Here is a 23,185-nt window from a genome sequence, read left to right as displayed (position 1 = left end):
TAAATGCCCTGTGGGGGTGGTTACAGCAATGGAAGCAGAGCAACTGGAAGAGCAGAGGGAAACCCATCTGGTCTGATGTATTGTTGCAAGGTATTCCTGCCTGTGTAGAGGCAGGTTGTTGCCTGGTTGTAAAAGGACACCACATAGATGCTTATGTACCCAAGTCAGGCCACCAAAGAATATTAGAAGAACCAACAGGCAAGTTAGGCTGCTAAGACTGAAGTGGCTCAGGTTGATCTGGACTGACAACATAAAGTTGAATTATTTATAGCTTCGTGGCCCATGGTACCTCAGTCCATTAAGGAAGAGATGCAACACATAAATGGGCTTGTGATTGAGGGGTGGACTTGACCATGGACACTATTACACAGATTATCTATGAATGTGAAACATGCACTGCAATCAAGCAAGCTGAGTAGTTGAAGCTTCTCAGGTATGGAAGATGATGGCTGAAACAGAAATATAGAGAGGACTGACAGACTGATTATATCGCACTCCTAGAAACCCATGATGGCAAACACTGTGCTTACAATGCTGGAAGCAACCACCTGATGGCTGGAAACAAATCCAGTGATGCCCATGACATCACCTAGAATACTATCTTGGGCCTTGAAAATCAAGTGCTGTGGCAGCATGACACCTCAGAAAGAATTGAATCAGAAAATGGATCAATTTCTGAAACAACCTCATAGATACCTGGGCAAAAGAGCATGACATTGAATGGGTATGTTTACTTTGAAATGAAAACACTGAACTCACATATCAGTAATGGTCATTCAGCAGGCTGTTCTTTCTGACATTTTGTTCCAGTTATCTGAATGTATTTCTAGTGAGAGGTCTGGTCACTTATTCTGTTCATGATGGGACCTTATCATACAACCACTTATTCCAGACTGATCATCTGGAGTTTCCTTGAAGAGTCTAAAGAAACAGGACATATGCACGTGTGTCAAGAAGAGCCAAGAAAAGAGACAAGTGCTCTAGAAAAATAAACCTGACTTTTTTGGATATGCTGCCTTGCTAGATAAATAAGATTTTTTTTTTTTTTTTTTGGGGGGGGGGGGGCGGGGGATGGGGAGAGAGGAGGGAAACATAGTTTTCATTCTGACTTATTTCTTATCTGTCCTATGACACTTATATTTCAGCTCCCAAGATCCCAAGATAACATGCTAGTTGCAGGAATGACAGAACTTTAGTTTAACACTAAGACGTACCAAATCTTTGGAGGTATTAACACTGTTAGTGTTAACCTGCTGTGCTATCTTAGGAAGTGATTTGCCTTGCTTCTGAATATAAAACCTCATTGCTCCTCATTTTCTAGAAACTGTGGCTGAGTAGACAGTGAAGTATAAGACTCCCAGTTAACAGGTTTCTGTTTAACGGTACATGCACAAAAGCCGAAAAAATGAATATAATTAGCATGTTTTCTATATATCGCATGTTTTATGTAGCCTTAAAATTCAAGTTTTTTGTTAGGTCACTCCTGGTTATTATACAGAGTGCTTACATGGACCTAGTGAGGTTTTCTAAACTGTCTAGAAAAACATTAAAATTAAGCAGCATTAAAAGGTTACCTTTTTCACATTTTTAATTCATTAACTGATTTTCAAAACATTGGTTTAATTTACTAAGGTGGTGGTGGTGGAAATTCTAGAGAATATTTTTTCTTAAAAATGAAGTTCAGTTTAAAATGTTTACTATGAAGTGTTTTTAAGAGTATTTTAGAAGAAAGGCTGAAAGCCAAAATTCAAACAGGATCCACTTTTAGTGTTTATTGTGCTTTCTAGTCCCTAAAAGACAGCAATAAGATGTAAGATCTTAGAGAAGTACAATGGGAAAATGCCAATGAATTTTGAAAGTAATTTTTAAATCTGCAATTTCAAATAAATATACTGTCTTATTAAGAAATTAATCAAAATAGCTCCAAAACCAGAATATTCTCCTTTAAAAATGTGTGTTGAGCTGTTTCTCTTAATGCAGGAGTTTCTATGCTATTAGTTTAACATGGGAATTTTGTAAGTTTTTGCTCATTGAGGTTTTATTAAAGGACTGTGTTCTACTTTTGGAGACATCTCTTCTACTTACTTTTCATCTTTAAGCTCTTCAAACTCTTCCTTTTTGCCTTTCCCTTTCTCCTCTCTGAAAATACACTACCTGGGTTGATCGTAATTCTTTGATATGCTTTTCATTTATCTATAAGTTTTCCATGCAATCTTGTTTTATTCCATAAAAACAAAAAAGGGGTGTTTTGCCTACAGTACATTTGGCAACACTTAGGTTGCTGGTGCCTCATGGTGAGGTAGGTCATCTTATTGTTGCACTGTATTTTTCTCTCTCTGAATCCACACTTCTCAGACTGCAAGCCTGTTGAAGAAGCTATTCTCATTTTGTAAGGTACACACTCCAGCAAGTCTTGAACAACGCAACATTCTGCAATCTGCTTCTAGGATGTATATGGTACCATGCACATTTTGTAAAGCAGAAGACACAGAATTAATCTTGTTATATCCTAAGCAAAATAGAATGTATTTCCAATTTCTGCAGATATCTGTTCATCTATTATTACTGGAGGTTTGAATCTGATATGCACAACTTTGGAAAGAACATGGGGTCATGAGGCTAAGGCCTGTCTTAGAAATTTGATCTCCTTCTACAATAAGGTCACCCACTTAGTGGATGAAGGTAATCTTTATTATAGTGGTGGAGGTAATCTTTATGGATTTTAGTAAAGCCTTTGATACCATCTCCCCCCTTTATCCTTCTGGACAAATTGTAAAACTGTGAGATGGACAGGTACATGCTACTCTGCATGATGAAGTGGCTTACTGGTAGGGCTCAAAGAGTTATAGCAAACGAGAGTACAATCTGTCTGGCATCCAGTCACTTGTGGTGTTCACCACTGCTTAATTCTAGGCTGGTTCTGTGCAATATTTTTATCCTGATCTGGATGCAAGAGTGGAATGTACACTTAGCAAGTTGGCTGATGAGACTAAATGGGGACGTGCTGCTGACTATGTGGAGGGACAAAGGACTTGCAGAGGAATCTAGATAGACTGAAGCATTTGGCAATCAGCAACAGCACTACATTAAGCAAGGGTAAATGCCAGGTTCTGCTCCTGCAACAACATAATGCTAGGTACAGGTACAGACTGGTAAACAAGTAGCTGGAGAGCAGCCCTGAAGAAAGGCATCTGGGGATGCTGGTGGACAGTAGGCTCAGTATGCGTCAGCAGTGTGCTTTGTCAGCCAAGACAGCAAACTGAATTTTGGTGTACATTATACACATCATAGTCAACAAGTCTAAAGAGGTTATTCTTCTGCTGTGTTTAGCACTAGTGCAGCCTTCCCTTGGATATAGTGTGCAGTTCTGATCTCCATAATAAAAAGGGATATTAATTTACTTGAAAGTGTCCAGAAGAGGTCAAGAAAGCTGGGAAAAGGGCTGGAAGACACATTCTATGAAGAAAGGCTGAGGACACTTGGGTTGTCTAGTTTGGAGAAAATCAGGTTAAGTGGTGACCTCATTGCTCTCTACAACTTCCTCAGGAGGAGAAATGGATAGGGAGGTGCCAGTCTCTTTGCCCTGATAACCAAGGATAGGACACACAGGAATGGCACAAAACTGTGCCAGGGCAGGTGCAGACTAGATCTTAGGAAAAATTTCTTTACTGTGAGGGTGGTAAAACACTGGTACAGGCTTCCTAGTGAGGTATTTGATGCGCCATGTCTGTTAGTGTTCAAGAAGCATTTGGATAATGCCCCCTTTAAATGCTTTAACTTTTGGTTAGCCCTGAAGAGGTCAGGTAGTTGGACTTCATGATGTAGGTCTCTTCCAATTAAACTATTCTTTTTTTTTTTTTTTTTATTTATTGTTATTATTGCTGTATTGGTTTAAAGTGAAGAACAAAATTGCAAAAAAAAAGTTTTTTATACAAGAAGTAATGAGTACTTTATATTCAGATAATTTCCTATTAAGTCACTGTGTATTAATATAACAATCAGAAATTTGTAAAATGTGTGTACTGTGCAGGTTTTTGACCGCATCATTTTCCTGAGAATAATAGCATTGATCACTTCACTGACTTAAAAATGATACTATCAAAAATTCTCTGTATTTTTAAAGCTTTTAATATCAAACCTTGATTTGCTGAACATTCAAGTCCTGCTACAATCTTTATCATCAGTTTAAGAACAACAAGTCTACTCAAACTTATGCACACAGGGTACTCTTAAATCTCACCTTTATGATTTCATTAATGTTCTCTTTCAAAATCAATGTGCAAATGGCACAAAACTACAGTGCTTCTGTTTATGGTTTAACAAAGTAGGAGTTGAAGCCAAATTTATAACCATGTTGTGATGACTAAATATTGAATGATAAATGTCTTAAAGTCTAATTCTTGATGGTTAATGAAAAGAGTATTATTTAAAGAAAAATCATTTATAACTGTAGCTAGAGTTACAAAAAAAAAAAAAAAAAAAAGCATTGAAAAGAAAAAAAAAAACTAATTATTCAGAGTACTTTTAAGCAAATATTCAACAGGGTTTTCCTGGAAATTTATGAAAACTAAGAATAAAATAATAAATAATATGAGATGGGCTTTCTTATAATCCATTTTACAAGTTCTTATGTGTAAATGAATATCAAATCATTAGTAGGAAAGGTATAAATGACATCCTCCCCAACTCTTCTTCAACAATAGTCATTAACACTGTCTGTCAGTTACCTGAAAAAAGCACTAGAAATAGCTTAATTGTAACGTAGATGTCAGTTACAACCACTGGTACATTAGACAAAGCAATGTCACTACATCTGAATGTAATACGTGATCAGCCTCATTGAGCTATAATTTTTGATCAATTATAATCAAGAATAATCAGATCATTTTAACAGAGATGAAAGCATTAACTGAGGTGATAGAAACTGGGTGAAAACTACCAAAAGAAGAAAATATAAAAATATTAGCTGAGGATTCACTGCCTCTTCTACACATTCACACACACCTACACACTCCTGCAGCAAGTTTTTTTTTTTTTTTTTTTTTTTTTTTTTTTTTTTTTGCTGGTGATTATTGTAAATAGCTGAAAACTGTCTGAAAGTCACCAAATACATCAATACATCTTCTTGGAAGGATTCTCTTCTTTTGAAAACAGTTAGCTTTTCATGGAATATTTAAATTATATAGGTCTACAGCAATAAACAGGATAAAGGAGAGAAAGAATGAACATACAGTTCTTTCTCTTCGTGACTAAAGTATTTTTCAGATGAGGACCTTGTGGCTCTTCGTTTGATATTGCTCCACTTTTTAGAGGACTTTACTGAATTGTATAGCATGCCATGCTAACAACAATATAAAAAATATGGATGATGTATTCCTGCTTCTGAACTCATATTTATTTACATTCATTTTTGCAGCAATGTCCATTTTAATATTTTTATTGCTGTGCAAAAAAAATTTACATGAAGGGGATACACGGATAATTTTTCTTTGTGGTATAATAAGGGGAAAGACATAAGAAGAGACATCAGGTCTTTAGGTCGCATCAAAGATCTGCTCAGTTGAGTGTGTTCATCCACTCTGTTACAATAGCCTTGGAAAAAAAATCATGTAAAAAAATCATGCTGGATTCTTCCCAGAATGCTTTCTGAGTCCATAATAGTTTGAAATTCAGACATTTTCCAAGTCAGAATTTGCATGCTTGCATTTAAGAGTCCTTGGGAGAGTTTTTTTGTTGATTTCTGAATATATGAAAACTTTTACATCCACAGTATTCTGTGAATATTACAGAATGGTAAACTTATGGTTACACCTCAAGCTGTTGCACGGTCTAACATTTTATGTAGTGAATCATCTTTCTTTGCTTTCTTTTCTTGAACATGCCTCCTTATAATTCCACTTTATGCTTCGAAATTCTACATTAGAAGATACAATTAACAAATAGTGCTTTCTGTAAAAAAAAAAAAAAAAAAAAAAATCTCTTTTAGTTTTTCCTTCTAGCATCTCTGTAATGAGAAAGATGAGCTTTAAATTATTCCCCTTTTTGAGATTAAACACAAATGAACAGAAATCCAGCTTTCCTAGCTTAGGTAAATAAGACCATTGAAAGTGTAATGGTGGATCTCACTGTCTATCGCCACTTTGCATAGTATAGCCACACCATGTACCCTGAGGATTGTCTCCTCTGTTTGCAGTTTATCATTTTTATCTGCACATCTGGAAGGAGTTATAGGTACACATCCTTCTTTCCACGCAGTTGTGTTTACCTTGGAATGTATTTCCCAACAGGACAACTAGGGGACTGGAGCAGCGTACACATTACTGATGGTATCTGTTCTGCAGTCTATAAAAGTATTTGTGGTGGATTGACCTCATCCTTCTTCCAGACTCCCACTTAGCTGCTCTCTCACTCCCCCTCTCTTTAACTGGACAGAGGATGGAAAAGCTCTGTGGTGGTTTTACTCGTGTGGGCAGCCGAGCTCCACCACAACTGCTCTCTCACTTCCCCTCCTAAAAGAGGAACGGGGAAAAAATACGATGAAAAGGACTCAAGGATTGAGATAAGGACAGGGAGATCATGCAGTAATTACTGTGATGGGCAAAACAGACTCACTGTAAGATTTATTGCCTATTACTAACAAGCTAGAGAAGTGAGAAACAAAAGAAAGAAACCAAAAGCATCTTCCCCCCCAACCACCCTCTTCCACCTCCTCCACCTAACTGCTTAGGGGAACGGGGGATTATGGTTAGTCCATAGCACTTCTTCACCGCTGCTCCTTCTTGGTCACTCTTGTCCCCTGTGCTGTGGGGTCCCTCTCAGGGGATGCAGTCCTTGGTGAACTGATCCGGCATGGGCTGCCCACAGAACTGCTCCAGATATGGCCCTGTACCATGGGGTCCATCCATCCGGATCACACTGCTCCAATCTGGATCCCACATGGGCAGCAGCTCTTGCCAGGTCACCTGCTCCTGCGTGGTCTCCTCTCCATGGGCTACAGGTCCAGCCCAGAATCTACTCTGGCAGGGGTCTTCCACAGGCCAGAGCCTCCATCAGTGCAGGTCCACCTGCTCCACCGTGGTCTCCATGGGCTGCAGGGGGACAGCCTGCTTCTCCATGGTCCTCACCAGAGGCCACAGGGGACTTCTGCTCCAGTGCCTGGAGCACCTCTCCCCCTCCTTCTTCATTGACCTTGGCACCTTCAAGGCTGTTCCTCACTCCTCTCACTCTCCCAGCTGCTGTGTAGTGCAGTGTTTTTTTTTTTTCCTGTCTTAAATATGCTCTCACAGAGGTGCAAAACAACATCACTTATTGGCTCAGCTCTCGTCAGCAGTGGGGCCCTTACCAAACATGGGGCAGCTTCTCACAGAAGCCACCCCTGTGGCCCCCTGCTACCAAAACCTTGTCATGTAAACCCACTACAAGCTCATGAGTCAAGAAATACAGAGAGATCGCTTACTTATTACCATCATGGGCAAAACAGACTCAGCTTGGGGGAAATTTATTGCCAGTTAAAAACAGGGTAGGATTGTGACAAAGAAAAAAAAAAAACCTCAAACACTCCTTCCCACACATACTCTTTATTCCAGGTTCAACTTCATTTCTTCATTCCCATTTCCTTTACCTTCTTCGTGACGCAGAGCTGAGCAAGTAGACAGGGAATGAGAGGTTGTAGTCAGTCCAGCACAGCTCCTCTCTGACACTCCTTCCCCACACTTTTGCCCTGCTGTAGTGCAAGTGCTTCCCACAGGCTGCAGTCCTTCAGTCCTCCAAGAAACACACACTGCTCCACCATGGTTTCTCCATAGGCTGAAAAGGAATCTCCGCTCCAGTGCCTAGAGCACCTCCTGCCTCTCCTTCTTCTCTGACCTTGGTGTCTGCAGGGTTGTTTGCCAAACATTTTTTTTTTTTTTAATGCTCTTTTTAAATATGTTTTCACAGAGACACTACCAGCTTAGCCTTCTTGGGTGTTTCTGTAGTGGGTTAATTGGAATCGACTGTGTCTGACATGGATTAGTACTTGGTCCCTTCTCCTACCTCTGTAGTCCTGCTGCCAACACCTTGACACTTACAGTTCAGTATTAAATTCAGAGTCCTGTGGATGAGGAAGAGACATAGGGGAAAATTAACAGAAATGAAAGAGAAGGTCAACAGTAATGAAATAGTAGAAAAAACTATATATGATATAATAATCTTAAAATTGTTATACACTTACTAATATCACCTTCTGTCTTCCTTTTCCCTTGATGTAATTTTCTTCAATTCAATGTCTTCTGGGCCCTAATGTTGACAGCACCAGTCTTTAAGCCTAGAGATAGTGGGAAGTCACAGAATATCATCACCTTCCACACTTCTTTGCTGCTGGTGAGGGTCCTTTTTTTTCTCAATCTTGTCTGTTTGGGACTTTTTTTTTTTTTAATATTATGATTGTCTGCTTTCTTCTGAGGGATTATCAGCTCAAATTAGAAAGTTTCAAAACAGTGTTCTCCAGCCTTCATTGGCAGGAAAGGAAATAGTCTGCTACACTGTGACTACCACAGTTAGTCAGACTTAATACTTAATTATACTTAATATAATAAGGATAACATTCTCACAGCTTTAGCTGTAGCTTGCAAAGCAGTTCAAACAACCTAAAACAAGCTCAGGTCAAAATAAACCCAGACCAGCCTTAAGACCCTGCACTGTCAGTTCCATACAGTCTTCAACTTTTCACTAAAAATGGCCAAACTATATCTGCAGCACTACAATACATTTGCTTGTGGAAATATAAACGAAAGATGCACTGCTCAGAAATGGATCCAAATTCTAATAGCTTAAGATATGTCCCTCACTCGCACAAATACTTAGTGCATTTGTAACGAACAGGTAAAATGAATGGGTTGGAAATATGTCTGTGCCTTATAGATTATGCATTTTTTGTTTCGTTGGTTTTGCAAAACTCTGAAACAGGCATCCTTTCTCCTACCAAGGAAAGGATGGCTATCTAGTAGGTAGACTGAAGATTAAAAATAAACTCTGCTACAAAATACTGAAGATAATTTTGATACAGCAGAAATTTAAATGCAGAGGAATCAAATATTGTATGTATAATAGCCAATACCTAAGTAGAAATCTTGCTATTGCTACACCCACCACATAAGAAATCATACTTATGGACAGTCTGAGGTGCTAAATTAGATTTTCTAATTAATCTTTTGTTGACAAGGGCTTACCAGCTGAGAAAAAAAGTAAAAAAATAAAAAATGACTTCATGCTTTGAGGGGTTTCCTACAATATCTTCTTCATAAAGCAAAACAGAAAGACAAATGAACATGCAGCCCTTGTTCATCTAAGATTTATTTATTTATTTATTTGTTTGAATCGGACTGTTGATTCTGAGATTTTGCAATTACATTAGCTTAACCTGTTCAATGAACAAGTTTTATTTAGTAAGTCAAGTACTACTCTCACGCCTCCCAAATCACTTTTTATGCAAGTGCAATACAATACAATCTTTTAATATTAACTTCATTTACATAAGATGTTTCTGAATCATGACTAGCAGATCCATACTACAGAGCAGAACTGGTTGTACGTTCATTGTGTCACCTCTGATGAATGGGAATACAATTGTTTTGACTGATTGAACTAACTACTTGTTTATGCATACACACAAGAACTTGTCTGGCACTTTTTCTCATAAATTATGCAGGATTATCATCTTGACATGACTTTCCCAGTCGGACACTTCAAAGCTTTAATGCATGTCATTGATTCAGATTTCATAAGGCTTAAATAAAACTCAATCTAATTTGTGAACCATGATTCCAATTTTTGGATTAGTCAATAGTTAGGAAAAAATAAAATAATAATTTTAAAACAAACAAACAAACAAACAAACAAACAAACATAATTTTCCTTGATAGTGAAAGTTATGAGTTGAAAGGCTGTGGAAAATTTCTGTAGTACATAAGAGTTTTGTTTTAACACTTGAAAATAGAATGCATAACACCACGCAGCAGAATATTTCAGAACCTGTACTTGGCTCTAAATGTCTGAAAATCATTAAATTTGGACTGTAAAGTCCTACAAATTAATGTCTAATATGTGTTGAAGTGACATAACATAAATCTTTTAAATTCATGATCTTGCAGGTACAGCAAGGTCATGTTTTTTTAGGAAAAAAAAAAAAAAAAAAAAGCAATTGGGATTGAAGCCTTTTTTCAGTCTCAGTAAAAGAAGCAATTTAAATGTCTTTTAGTTCTGGTAAAATAGTGTCTTGGGTCTGTCTGGGATGGAGTCATCTTTCCCTGCAGCAGCCCACACAGTGCTGTGCTCTGCACTCGTAGCTGGAACAGCACTGATATCACTCCATTGTTGTATCTATTGCTGCATAGTGCTGGCACAGCATCAGGACTCCTTCCAAGCCCCCAAGAACCAGCAGGCTAGGGGTGGGCAAGTGATGGGGAGGGGATATCGCCAGGGCAGCTGACTTAAACCAATCAAAGGGATATTCCATTACACCTGATAACACTCAGCAATAAAAAGGGGGGCTCTCGTGCGGGAGGGGGCTGTTCCTCCTGAACAACTGCTATGCATTTTGAGGCCCTGCTTCCCAGGACGTGGCCAAACATCGCCACATATGAGCAGAGAATATTTTTTTTTCCTTCTCTCTGTGTTTCCGCGCTGACTTATTGTTTCTTTTGTTTCTTTTTCTCCCCATTCCCTTTCCCTTTAATTAAATCTTTCTCATCTCAAACTTCGAGCTCTCTGTGTTGTATTTTCTTCCCCTTCCTCTTTGAGGAGAGGGGGAGTGAAAGGGCAGTTGTGGTGGAGCTCAGCTGCCCACCCGAGTAAAAACACCACAAATAGAGAAACAAACAAAAACTTAAGGAGTCAGATTACCTAAGGATTTTTTTTTCCAAATTTAATTATGAAGTTTATAATCTCAATAAACACCAAATTGCGTGAATGAAACAAAGACAAAGATTTGGTTGTATAGATACATAGGCAACTTGCAAAAGGAAGAAACTATACACTTTTGCAAAAAAAAAAAAAAAATAAATAGTTTTTAAATGGACCTACACCACTAAAGATATTTAAGTCTGCAGCCTGAAAACATGCTGCAAGGGAGGAATACAGGTACATTTCTCTTTGAAGCCTTTTAGTCCAGTCAATCCAAATTGAAGCAAGTACTGCAACTTTTCTTGCCGTCAGTTATACTTTCTTTGAAAGAAAATAATTTGCAATTTTAGTAGTGCAGAATAAGTTGTAAGTGTGCCTTTTTAACAGGCAATAACACAATTTGTCAGTAAATCTATTTCAGTGATAAATATTGTATATTATAAATTCTGTTATAAGGTTATTTGGGGAAAAGAGAGGTGAAAACTAATAAAGCATTCTACCAAATAGTTTGAATGTTTTGCTAAAGTAAAGTTTTACTGGTTAAGAATTTGGAAAATATGTTATTTATTGATCAGGACTGTTCACTGTTTGCTTTTTTATAGACTGTTAGAGCCCTGTCTGTCTCCACGCAATGGCTACTTTGAAAAGACTACTCACGTTTTTATTACTGAGAATGACACTATACAGTACAGAATATCCTTTGGTTATCTCAAGTCTGCTGTTGCACCTATGTCCCCTCCTAACGTCTTGCCTACCTCAGCAGATTCATTGAAAAGGCCAAGAGAGAAACAAAGAAGATCCTGCAAGCACTGTTCAGCAAACCATTGGTGTGTTCTCAATATCGTTCTGGTCACAGATCCAAGAACACAGCACCATACCTATGAAGAAAATTAACTGCAGGACTCAGGTCCTGTACACTTACATCATTAAATAATTATCTATATTGGTAGTTCTTAAACAATATGATAAATAATTAGAACTGAAAAACAAATCAAAACAGTTAACCTAGTTGCCTGTTAATCCAGTATCTCTAGTATTTTGATTTATTTTTTTATTGGGTCATTTCTAACAACTTTTTGGCTATGACATGTATGAAAAATAAACACAAATGTCACAAAAGAATGTAATCTGAGAAAGGCTTTTTGTCTGTCTCCCTACCAGTACAGGTACCCAACAAATATCTGTATTCTGATTCATGTTCATTGAACTGTGCTTCTCACATCACATATTATGCTAAATCCCTACTGGCGATTCTAAAGAGTCTACTGTGATTATATTCTTCAAGGTTCTTTGGATAATTTGCAGTCAAAAATTCCCTTGTTCCTGCTTCTGACAACCACCATGATCACATATGAAATTTGACCTTTTCACTAGTATCAACTAAAATAGTCCTTAAAGAACAACTATTGAAAGAAACAAACAACACAAAACAATGTGACTAAGTGAAATCAAAGCTAAATTCCAAGTTCATTTTGCTAGATCCAGATGCTTTAATAGCCCATTAAAAACTTCTGCTTTTGTTGTAGAAAGCTCTTGTGGAAAGGGAAGACATCACGAATGAGAGATAAATGAATTCTGCTCTATTAGTTTAATCAAGATGTATCTTCTTAGTAGAACTTGGAGCAGAGGATAACTTTTTGCTTTCAAAGTATGGATTGCCTATTGACAATAGTAGAATGAAATGAGCTATTTTAAAGTTTGATTTTTGACATTGTGACTCAAAATCCCATCAGCGAAACTCCATTTGCAGACAACCTAAACAGTGTGTCCTTTCAATGGTAAGAAAAATTCAGTGAGAAAAGTCAGAGGAAATACAGCATAGCCTATATTTTGAACTTGGGAGCAAAACTCCCTTACTGTTTTTAGAATTGTATACCAACGAAACTGTTTTCCATAGTGCCATGTTTACTCAACCAAAGCTTTACGTGTTTGGCAGCAACAATACTCTTCTTGGTCACAGAATCATAGAATCACAGAATCATAGTTGAGTTGGAAGAAAATCATCTAGTTTGAGCTCCCCACCCCCACCCACCATGCTCCACCAGGGACTCCTGATCCATCAGATCAGGTTGCTCAAGGTCTCATCCAGATGGACCTTGAAGACTTCTAGGGAGGAGGAATCCACAACTTCTCTGGGCAACCTTTGCCGTTATCTAACCACCATCATTGTAAAGAATGTCTTCCTTATATCTGATTTAAATCTACTCTCTTTTAGCTTAGAATAGTTACTCCTTGTCCTCTCACTACATAACCTGGTAAAGCGTCTTTCAAAATTCAATTTCATTCCATTTGATTGTATACTTAAATTATTTTAAAAACAGAATGTTCCAGAGGTGATCAAACATCTGTGATTCATATTTGTTTGCTCATCAGGAAAAATCATAGCGTATCCCAAGTTAGAAGGGACACACAAAGATCATTGAGTCCAACTTCTGGCTCCACACAGGACTACCTAAAAATTAAACCATATGTCTGAGAGTGTTGCCCAAATGCTTCTTGAAGTTGGACCAGCTCATTGCTGTGACCACTTCCCTGGGGAACCTGTTCCATTGCCCAACCACCCTCTCAGTGAAGAACCTTTTCCTAACATTAAGCCCAAACCTCCCCGACGCAGCTCCATGACATTCACTTGTTCCTGTGGCTGTCACCAGAACTGATCACAGGAATTTACTGAACAGGCTGCTTTCAGAAAATATTTATGTTACAGAGACAGTGAATGATACAATTATCTCTATCGATTTACAACAAATAAGGTGAGCAACGATAATATTTTACTCTGGATCTGTGTATCACAGCAATCCAGTAACCACTTTGTAGCTGCAGGATATAAAGAGGATATAAATTAAAAATTAAAATATTGTCAGCTGAAAAACAAATGAAGTATGTAGTAATATGCACATTAAGAGGTCAAATCAATTTATAAAAAAAGATCAGTAAATAAAAAGAGTAAGTAAAAAGTAAATAAAAACCAGTATGTAAGAAGATCAGTAAATATGACCCCTCAACCCCAAACCTCAAAGACAACAAAAATACCATGAAAAGGCCTGACAGTATCTTTTCTAGCAAATTTCTTTCATTTGCTACTCAGCAGAAGATAGTGAACTTTGCTCTGTCAGGATTATAATTAAGAAAGTACACAAACAGTGTGCAATGAGCTTTCATGCTCTAGGCTACATACTTTTTAACACAGATCAGTAGGGAAAGAAAAAAAAATGAACAAACAACAACACTGCATTTTCAAGAGTTTTGCTGTTCGTTTTTGTTTGTTTCTCCTTCAGAAGCCTACACTTTACTAACATGCTGTTAAAAACATTACACACTAGAAATCCATAGCTTTTAAAAACAGAAGATTTGCAGGCATTGATTTACAGAATTGCTTAAAAGGTAAGCTTACAACTCTAAGCAATGGGTTTCAGATATAGGCTCTGCCAATTTCTACTTGCAGTACATGTAGAATCTCTGAAGAAAGTTACAACTCGTTTTCTCAGTACTTCAATAAACCAAATTACAGCCTAAAAACCAAAAACAACAACAAAAAAAGAAGACTACACAATTAAAAATGCCTTGAGTGGCTAGCATCAATGATATTTCATAAAAAAATCCAGGATAAAGTCCTTTCAGGTACAAAGAGAATGAAGTAGTCAAATAAAGACAAGTAGAACAAGGCTGAAAACTTTTCTTTTGACAGTGCTAGCCATGTTTTCTCATAGACAATGAGTCTGAACACAGTCTTGTATAACTTTCTACAGAGCTGATTCTATGGATTTAATTAACAATAAACACAGATTAAAATTAAAAACACATTTTTCCCCTGCAAATAATACCAAAATCAGTGAAATTTAATTCAACTGAAACAAAGCTAGTTAATGTTATGTAGTTAAGGGTCAGACACTTGACAATACTGTTTTTCACAACTAATTAAATCTTGAAGGTCACACTATCCCGATATCATAAAATATCTAGGTCGCAGGGACTTGTGTAGAAACTTGTTTAGTTTCTATTTTCTTGGAAATAATGAAATAATAAATGAACAGGGCATCTTAACGTATAACTGTTTCAGTTGCATTTTCTTTGCACTGTGTATTTTGTGCATCAGTGATACTTAGGTCTATTGACTGAAACGGTTTTTTGATATTACATTAATCAATTATGAAGGAACTTTATATTAGAATATATGGGTTTATACATCTCTTTCTTATTACCACTTACTAACTTTTCCTTGCAGTAGAGTCTCCTGTGCATTTTAACTTTTTCAGCAATGAAGAAAAACAAAACAGGAACAAAACAGTTTGCTTTTATGAGACTAACAGCAAACACTGAATCTTGTTTTCTGGCTTACCTATCAGTGTTGTCCTGCTGTCCAACATTAAAGAAAAAAAACCAGCTGAATATATAAGAAACCCTAGTAGAACCTTGCAATGTTCAAAATGTTGCAGAAGTCCTATGGTTAGATCTCATTACAATCAATGTAGTTTATCACTCTTTAATGTCCCTTTACAGATAGCCTAAAATAATAGACAACAAGCATTATTACAGGAAAATAGTTGTTAAGGAGTTAAGGGTGAAACTGACTACATTGAAAAGGATCCTAATAATAATGCTGAAATAGAAGGACTTTTTAATAAGTCTCCAACAGATTTCATGCCAAGTCAATTTACTGGGGTATTCTTCTTCAGATAGATTTTCAAAAAATAAAATTAAAAAATTAAAGACATTATGATTTATTTATTTACTTATTTTGAGTGAGTAAGAATGGATGGACGGAAGAAGGCAGACGTTAGAGGGAAACTCCATACAAGTGTTAATAGAGTCAATGCACTCCAATGGTAAAAAATCTACTTTCCTCTTAAATAGATACAGTGAATTAACTAAAGTCTTCCTCATCTGAGGCTAGTCAAGGTGGTTGGTTTTGCTTTTTTTTTTTTTTTTTTTTTTTTTCATCGGTGGATATGGTATTATGTGAGGTCTTGTTTGTCTGTTTTAAAACACTATGTTTCTTTTAATGACTGTCATATTCTATCTTCATTCACTTTCATTAGAACTTCTTTGTATTATATTTGTGCTATATTGTTTACTATAAAAAGAGTTACCACAATACCATATCTGTTATTTATCTCTATACTGGCTAGATAACCTGAGAACTTAAAGGTGAACGCAAGTTGAATATACGGAACACGGGTTAATCTTATTCTCTTGTTTACTATACTACCAGTCTGCAGCTTCAAGAAAGAAAAAAAATCTGTAAGGAACTCTGGTGTGTGGATGTGGGAAATAAGTACCATTCCAGCACAAGCAAGCAGTACATTCAGGCTGCTCAGTGGTTTCTTGGTAACTTACATTTGTTAAACCTCAGGCAGACTTCCTCAGCTATAGATAATCTAGATGTTTTCAGAGACTTTTATATGTTTTCTCATTTGCTTTCAATGCTTTCTCATTTGCTTCTGCTTAAAGTGCAAGGAGTTTCCAAAGAGCTTATTTAGTAGCATTCTTTAGATTGCCAGACCAGATCTGGTATCCCATGGCCACTGTTAGTGTGCTAAGTTAAGTCAAAGCTCAATTTACCAGTTTTCCTTTTAACTGATTATAGGTGCAGTCATTGTTCCAGGGGGCTATTGGACACTGAAACAGGCTCCCCAAAGGCATGGTCATGGCACCAAGCCTGTGAGCATACTAGAAGAGTTTGAACATTCTCAGGCATATAGTTTGATTTTTGGGTAGTCCTGTGTGGAGACACAAGTTGGACTCCATGACACTTGTGGGTCTCTTCCAGCTCAGGATATTACAGAATCACAGAATCACAGAATCACAGAATCACAGAATTTCTAGGTTGGAAGAGACCTCAAGGTCATCGAGTCCAACCTCCAACCTAACGCTAACAGCCCTCCACTAAACCATATCCCTAAGCTCTACATCTAAACGTCTTTTGAAGACTTCCAGGGATGGTGACTCCACCACTTCCCTGGGCAGCCTGTTCCAATGTCTAACAACCCTTTCAGTGAAGAAATTCTTCCTAACATCTAACCTAAAACTCCCCTGGCTCAACTTAAGCCCATTCCCCCTCGTCCTGTCACCAGGCACGTGGGAGAACAGGCCAACCCCCACCTCGCTACAGCCTCCCTTGAGGTACCTAAAAAGAGCGATAAGGTCACCCCTGAGCCTCCTCTTCTCCAGGCTGAACAAGCCCAGCTCCCTCAGCCGCTCCTCGTAGGACTTGTTCTCCAGGCCCCTCACCAGCTTCGTCGCCCTTCTCTGCACCCGCTCAAGCACCTCGATGTCCTTCTTGTAGCGAGGGGCCCAAAACTGAACACAGTACTCGAGGTGCGGCCTCACCAGAGCTGAGTACAGGGGGACGATCACCTCCCTCGCCCTGCTGGTCACGCTGTTCCTGATACAAGCCAGGATGCCGTTGGCCCTCCTGGCCACCTGAGCACACTGCTGGCTCATATTCAGCTGACTATCCACCATCACTCCCAGGTCCTTCTCTGCCTGGCAGCTCTCCAACCATTCCTCTCCCAGTCTGTAGCTCTGCTTGGGGTTATTGCGCCCCAGGTGCAGGACCCGGCACTTGGCTTTGTTGAACTTCATGCAGTTGACCTCAGCCCATCGGTGCAGCCTATCCAGATCCTCCTGCAGAGCTTTCCTACCCTCGAGCAGATCGACACACGCACCTAACTTGGTGTCATCTGCGAACTTACTGAGGGTGCACTCAATGCCCTCGTCCAGATCATCGATGAAGATATCAAAGAGGACCGGCCCCAGCACCGAGCCCTGGGGGACGCCACTAGTGATTGGCCTCCAACTGGACTTGGCTCCATTCACCACGACTCTTTGGGCCCGGCTATCCAGCCAGTTTCTAACCCAGCGAAGCGTGCGCCAGTCCAAGCCAAGAGCAGCCAGTTTCTTGAGGAGAATGCTGTGGGAGACGGTGTCAAAAGCCTTGCTGAAGTCAAGGTAGACCACATCCACAGCCTTTCCCTCATCCACCCAGCGCGTCACTCTGTCATAGAAGGAGATCAGGTTCGTCAGGCATGACCTGCCTTTCATAAAGCCATGCTGACTGGGCCTGATCGCCTGCTTCCCCTGCATATTCTTTGTGTTCTGTTCTGTTCTGTTCTAATTCTATCCTATCCTATCTTATCCTATCCTATCCTATCCTAGGCTAGGCCTAGGATAATAATAATAATTATTATTATTAAATATTTTAATTATTATTATAATATTAATACTATATTAATATATTAATACATATCAAATAAAATATATATTAATATTTTTAAATATTATTAATATTAATAAATATAAATTGAAATTATTATTTTGTTTGGGTAGGTATTTAACCATTGCCTTCCTCAGCAGGAACAGAATCCACAAAACAAATATATAATTATGTTTACTGCCACCAAATGCTTACAAGTCAGCTATATGTTTAGGTGAAAATGCAATCTGACTGGCCTGTTAAGCCAATTTAGACTATATATTTATATATTTTGTTTATTCAGTACACTGTGATATTTTAACTGTGCCTGCTTTCGTTTAGGAAAGGCCATGCTTATTTAATGCCTGTCCCTTCAGTTTATCCCAAGGCTGACCATTTTGACTATTAAATGCTAATTTGTTTATTTTGATAGGACTTTCACAGGGTGATCCAGCATTGTGTAGGTCAGCAATGCCTTGGCTTTCAGCCTGTGTATTTTATAAGGCTCTAAATCTGCCTGTCAAGAGAAAGAACAGAAAGGTAACAACTGCTAGTTAAATCAAATCACTTCTACTAAATTGGACAAATTTGGTTAGCCCCTGATGCTCCCTGGCCCAAGTCCATGTCAGTAAGAATGATTGTGTTCAATCAAGGCTAAGCTCATGGGTGAACAAAACACAGCCCAAGAATACCACAGAACATGCTATCTGCAAGCACATATTTTTATCAGCAAAACGATATTACTCAGACAACATATAGCTATGGCTGGAAACAAACACTTTTGATGATAATAGACCTCAGTGTATAAATCTAATAAATTAAAAGAAATTATTTCTTGTTATTTTAGTCATGAGTTTCAGATTTTTAATATATTCAACTTACTTTTATATTTCCAAGACATTTTTATTTTGCTCTGAGAGATAGACGCAGTAGCAGGAATACCCAATGCAGCATAATCTAGGAATTGAAGGTTTGCTGTTTTTATCATTTTGGTAAATAACATTGTGTTTACCAGTGCATCACACCTTACAAGTATTTATCAGTATTATAATTTCTGTAAATATCTGGTATATCACCTACACTGAAAGCAAGAATTTCCACTGTGAAACATGATCTGTCTAACACTGTAGTTATATTTCACAACATTTTATTACAGGCATAGAAATGAAATAAATTTTCTACATTTAAGTGAAACAAGAGGTGAAATTTAAGTTGACTTGGTTTAATAATTTAATAGAAATTTAACTCTATTTTTTAAACACACTTTTTATTTTTTTTTTTTAAAGTTTCTATGCATATAGTATTATTATAGCATATTTAATTACATTTCTGGTGAAAACAAAAAAAAATGACACTTTAAAACAATCACCCATGATTAATAATCTCATTTTTCTTATCGCCTTTCTTTCAGTCTAGGCCTTAACCTAGGTCTGTTCAGTCTTGCCTTGCTGTTTTGAGTGTACACAATCTTATGACAAGACTCATTTATTATGTTTGGTGAGCCATAAGTTATCCTTCTCCATGTGATAAATAAGAATGTTAGAAGTTAGAAATATAGTTTTAATGTTAAAAGGGTAACATTCTCAGCTATACAATGATATGATTAGCACAGCATTCGTTACAGCTGATCATCAACTACTATTTTGCCTGTTAAATGTTCGAAGACCATGCCTATCAGACCAAGCCTATTCAGCTTCTCCATATTCTTCATCTATGTGAACATACGTTGTGTAATATTAAAAAAAAAAAAAAAAAAAAAAAGAGGTTTATAAACTAGCAAAGTATAAAAGACCACTTGTTTCCTTAGCAAAAAGAGTAGCAATGAGTAGGTAGCAGTAAGTCTTCTCTCCACACTTAAGAAGGCTTGAAGGTTTAATACTTATGCTAATATAGATATAAAACTTTTTTTTTTTTTTCAGCAGTTCCTTTACCTTTCCTAAAATCCTGAAGATGTTTTAACACTGTTTACCTTTTGCCTTGTGCTCTAATGGTGAAGCTTCTCACTTGTATTTGTGATGGCTTTACGTGCTTTTTCTCCAAAATTACCATTCAGCTACCTTCTGGGTCATGGGTTGGATAGAAAGGCAACAGTGACTGAATCACAAAACTGTATGCCCATCCAAAAATTTTTATTTAGACCTCAATAGCGTTATTTCATGTTGGTTAGGGAGAATCCAATCCCTGTGACCTTAGTAACTTGATAAATGTTTTGGAGTAACAGTAAATGGAATAAATGTGTAAAAGACAAAACAAAAAAAAACAAACAAACAAAAAGTTAAAAATAATGGTTGTGGAGGCCAGGTACTACATGAGCTAAAAATTTTATAAAATAACAGAAAGAACTGCAATACCAACTATGGAAAAACAGCCTAATTTAAGTGTAAAGAGACTTACATAAACATCACATAAAAGCTAGTACCAGGTATAGGGTGTCAGTGTCCAGGTGCTGGCAGTGGGGGGCAGCAGATATGACCTCTGTGAAAAGAGACCAGGGTCTGCCCTAGGTCAGAGTCAGCAGGTTCCAGCAAGGTCCTCATCACTGTTGAACCCATCAGCCGAAATGCCAGCAATTCTGAGAAAACAAATGCAAGAAAGGGAAAAAAAAAAAAAAAAAAAAAAAAAGGACAATGAGAAAATGGGAGGCAGATGGATGGAACAGCAAAGCAAACACCAAGGTCACACTGGTGTTCACAGTGCAAGCCACCAAGGAGGCATAGGATGAGGAGCTTAGGGATATGGTTTAGTGGAGGGCTGTTAGCGTTAGGTCAGAGGTTGGACTCGATGACCTTGAGGTCTCTTCCAACCTAGAAAATTCTGTGATTCTGTGAAGGAAAAAGACAATGATTATGTATAGAGATGTATACAAACGGCTGCCAACATGATGACGGCTCCTTGATGGGGGAGAACAATTGCAGTTTAAAGTAAAAAGCTTATAACTTCCAGAATAAATAGATAGAAAGAGTAGATAGATAGATTAGATAGATGAGAGAGAGAGAGTGACAGAGAGAGCGAGAAATCCACACACTATATTGTGCTTAAAGTAAGGCCAGAAACAGGAACAAAGGAAAAAAAAAAAAGCATATCTCTTAACCATCAGGATTTTCAGGAGGTCTTAAGCAGTTTTCAGCCATGAAGTGTCACATTCCTGGACAAATGGAAGTCATTACTCCTTCAAGGAAAAAAAATATTTCAGCATCAAAAAGATTTTTTCCATGATACTAATTCCTGGTTTATCAAGCAGCCAAGCCATCTTCAGCATACCACAGCTGTACCAGATTGTTGCCACTCTGTTTTTTTACAAATACACTCTGTAATTGCCAACACATATGTATGTAGCAGTAAGATTCCAAATGATCTATGGATCATGATACCAAAGATAATTCCCCCTCCTCAGAAAAGGAAGAAAAATAAAAATTGACTTTCTCTGGCAATTTGGTCCTGAAACTCTACACTGAAATGCTCACCAAATCACCTTACAAGCAGGCACTCTGGACTACTTAAGCAATTCCTGTCATTTGCTCCTACATAGAAATGGAATGCAAAGCCAAGGAGAAAGAAGAACCCGGATACAAGATTTCAAGAGATGGCTGTGGAACATGCAAAATACATACATACTGGTTGCACATAACAAGCATAGGGACAGTATATGTTTTCAGACTTAGGCATCAGAAAGCTGATCTTTTACTTGACCCTTGTTTGAAAAACATCATGCACTGACTGCCATGGTAAATAACATTTTATATCCACACAAAGAGATTAGACTGCCAAGGCAAACTGCAAGCCCTTATCTGGTTACAGCTTCTATCTTTTTCACTAGTACAGAAGAATAAAGTAACCTGGGATACAATGATAAATTATCCTTTTCTTAAATATTTAAGGTTAATCCATAACTAGAAATTAAAACTCATTTTCAAAACCAAGCAAGTTAAATGCATAATTATGTAGCATATTATAGTGATTAGTTGCTAATTATACCTTAAAATGATCCTTATTGCTTTATAATCTATATTATTTTCTAGCATTCACTTGTAATAGTGAACATCAACAATAAAATACCCGTGTATCTAACTTTGGGTTTTTCTTTTTTTTTTTTTCTTTTTTTTTTTTTTCTTGACCTATTTTACCATCTAGAGTCCTTTTGCTATAATATTTTCCACGTAATTCCAGAAAGTTTGTTTTTATGGTATCTGTTCATTCCCTCTTCTACTCTATTTATGAATAATAACTTTACCCTATATTGCTAGTTTTCATTCTTCCAGTATCTTCCTCCTTTATTTTAACATCTTCATTCAGTCTTGAATGTGTAGGGGAAGTAAAAGGAAATAAGACTGAGTAGTAGAATACTGTCTACTTCATAAATGCAGCAGAACCAACATTAAGAGTTATGTTTCCCTCCATACAATACAATCACCTATACATATAATACAATAGTTGTGTCATACCTTAAAGACTTCATTAATTGAATGTTAGTCTGAAAAATGGCAAAAACTTCTGTCATGAGATTTCATATCATATTTGAAGGAGTTATAACGGACATGTATAGAAGCCTTCCAGAACTTATTCTTTTCAGGAGGTCCCTAAGAATTTCATTAGGTAGAAATGAGTGCTCAGTAAATATGTGACATGCAAATTTGTATATGGCAACTTCATGAAGTTTGCCATTAGTCACTCAGTTTAGAAAAAGCACTGCTAGCTTTATATCAAAAGAGATCTTTTACACTTTGTCATAATTTATTTTTACTTTAAATATTTTCCTTTTCCTGCAACAATTGAATAATACTTTGCACATATAGCCATCTTTAGCAGTCTGATTAAAAAAAAAAAAAAAAGTTTACTAATAAAACAAAAATCCATTACAAAGTAGTTTTTAAGAAGTGCCTGATGCAGCTACTCTTGAGAACTTGATCAAGAGTGAGTATATTTTGCTTTTAGTTTTCTGTCCTAATTTAGAAATTTAAATATATGACCAGCAGAGATTTTCTTCAAATGACCTCAGGGAGACCAGATCAGATAAAACTAGGTCTGTGATGTGGTGCTTTTTTCTAAGAACTTCTTGAGGAAGCTGGTTACATTGGTGGAAGGCTTCTCTCTAGAAATATTTCTCCCCTC

Source organism: Netta rufina (genome assembly GCF_964035555.1).
Source record: "Netta rufina genome assembly, chromosome: 4".
Lineage (NCBI taxonomy): Eukaryota > Metazoa > Chordata > Aves > Anseriformes > Anatidae > Netta > Netta rufina.
This window is presented reverse-complemented; position numbering follows the sequence as displayed.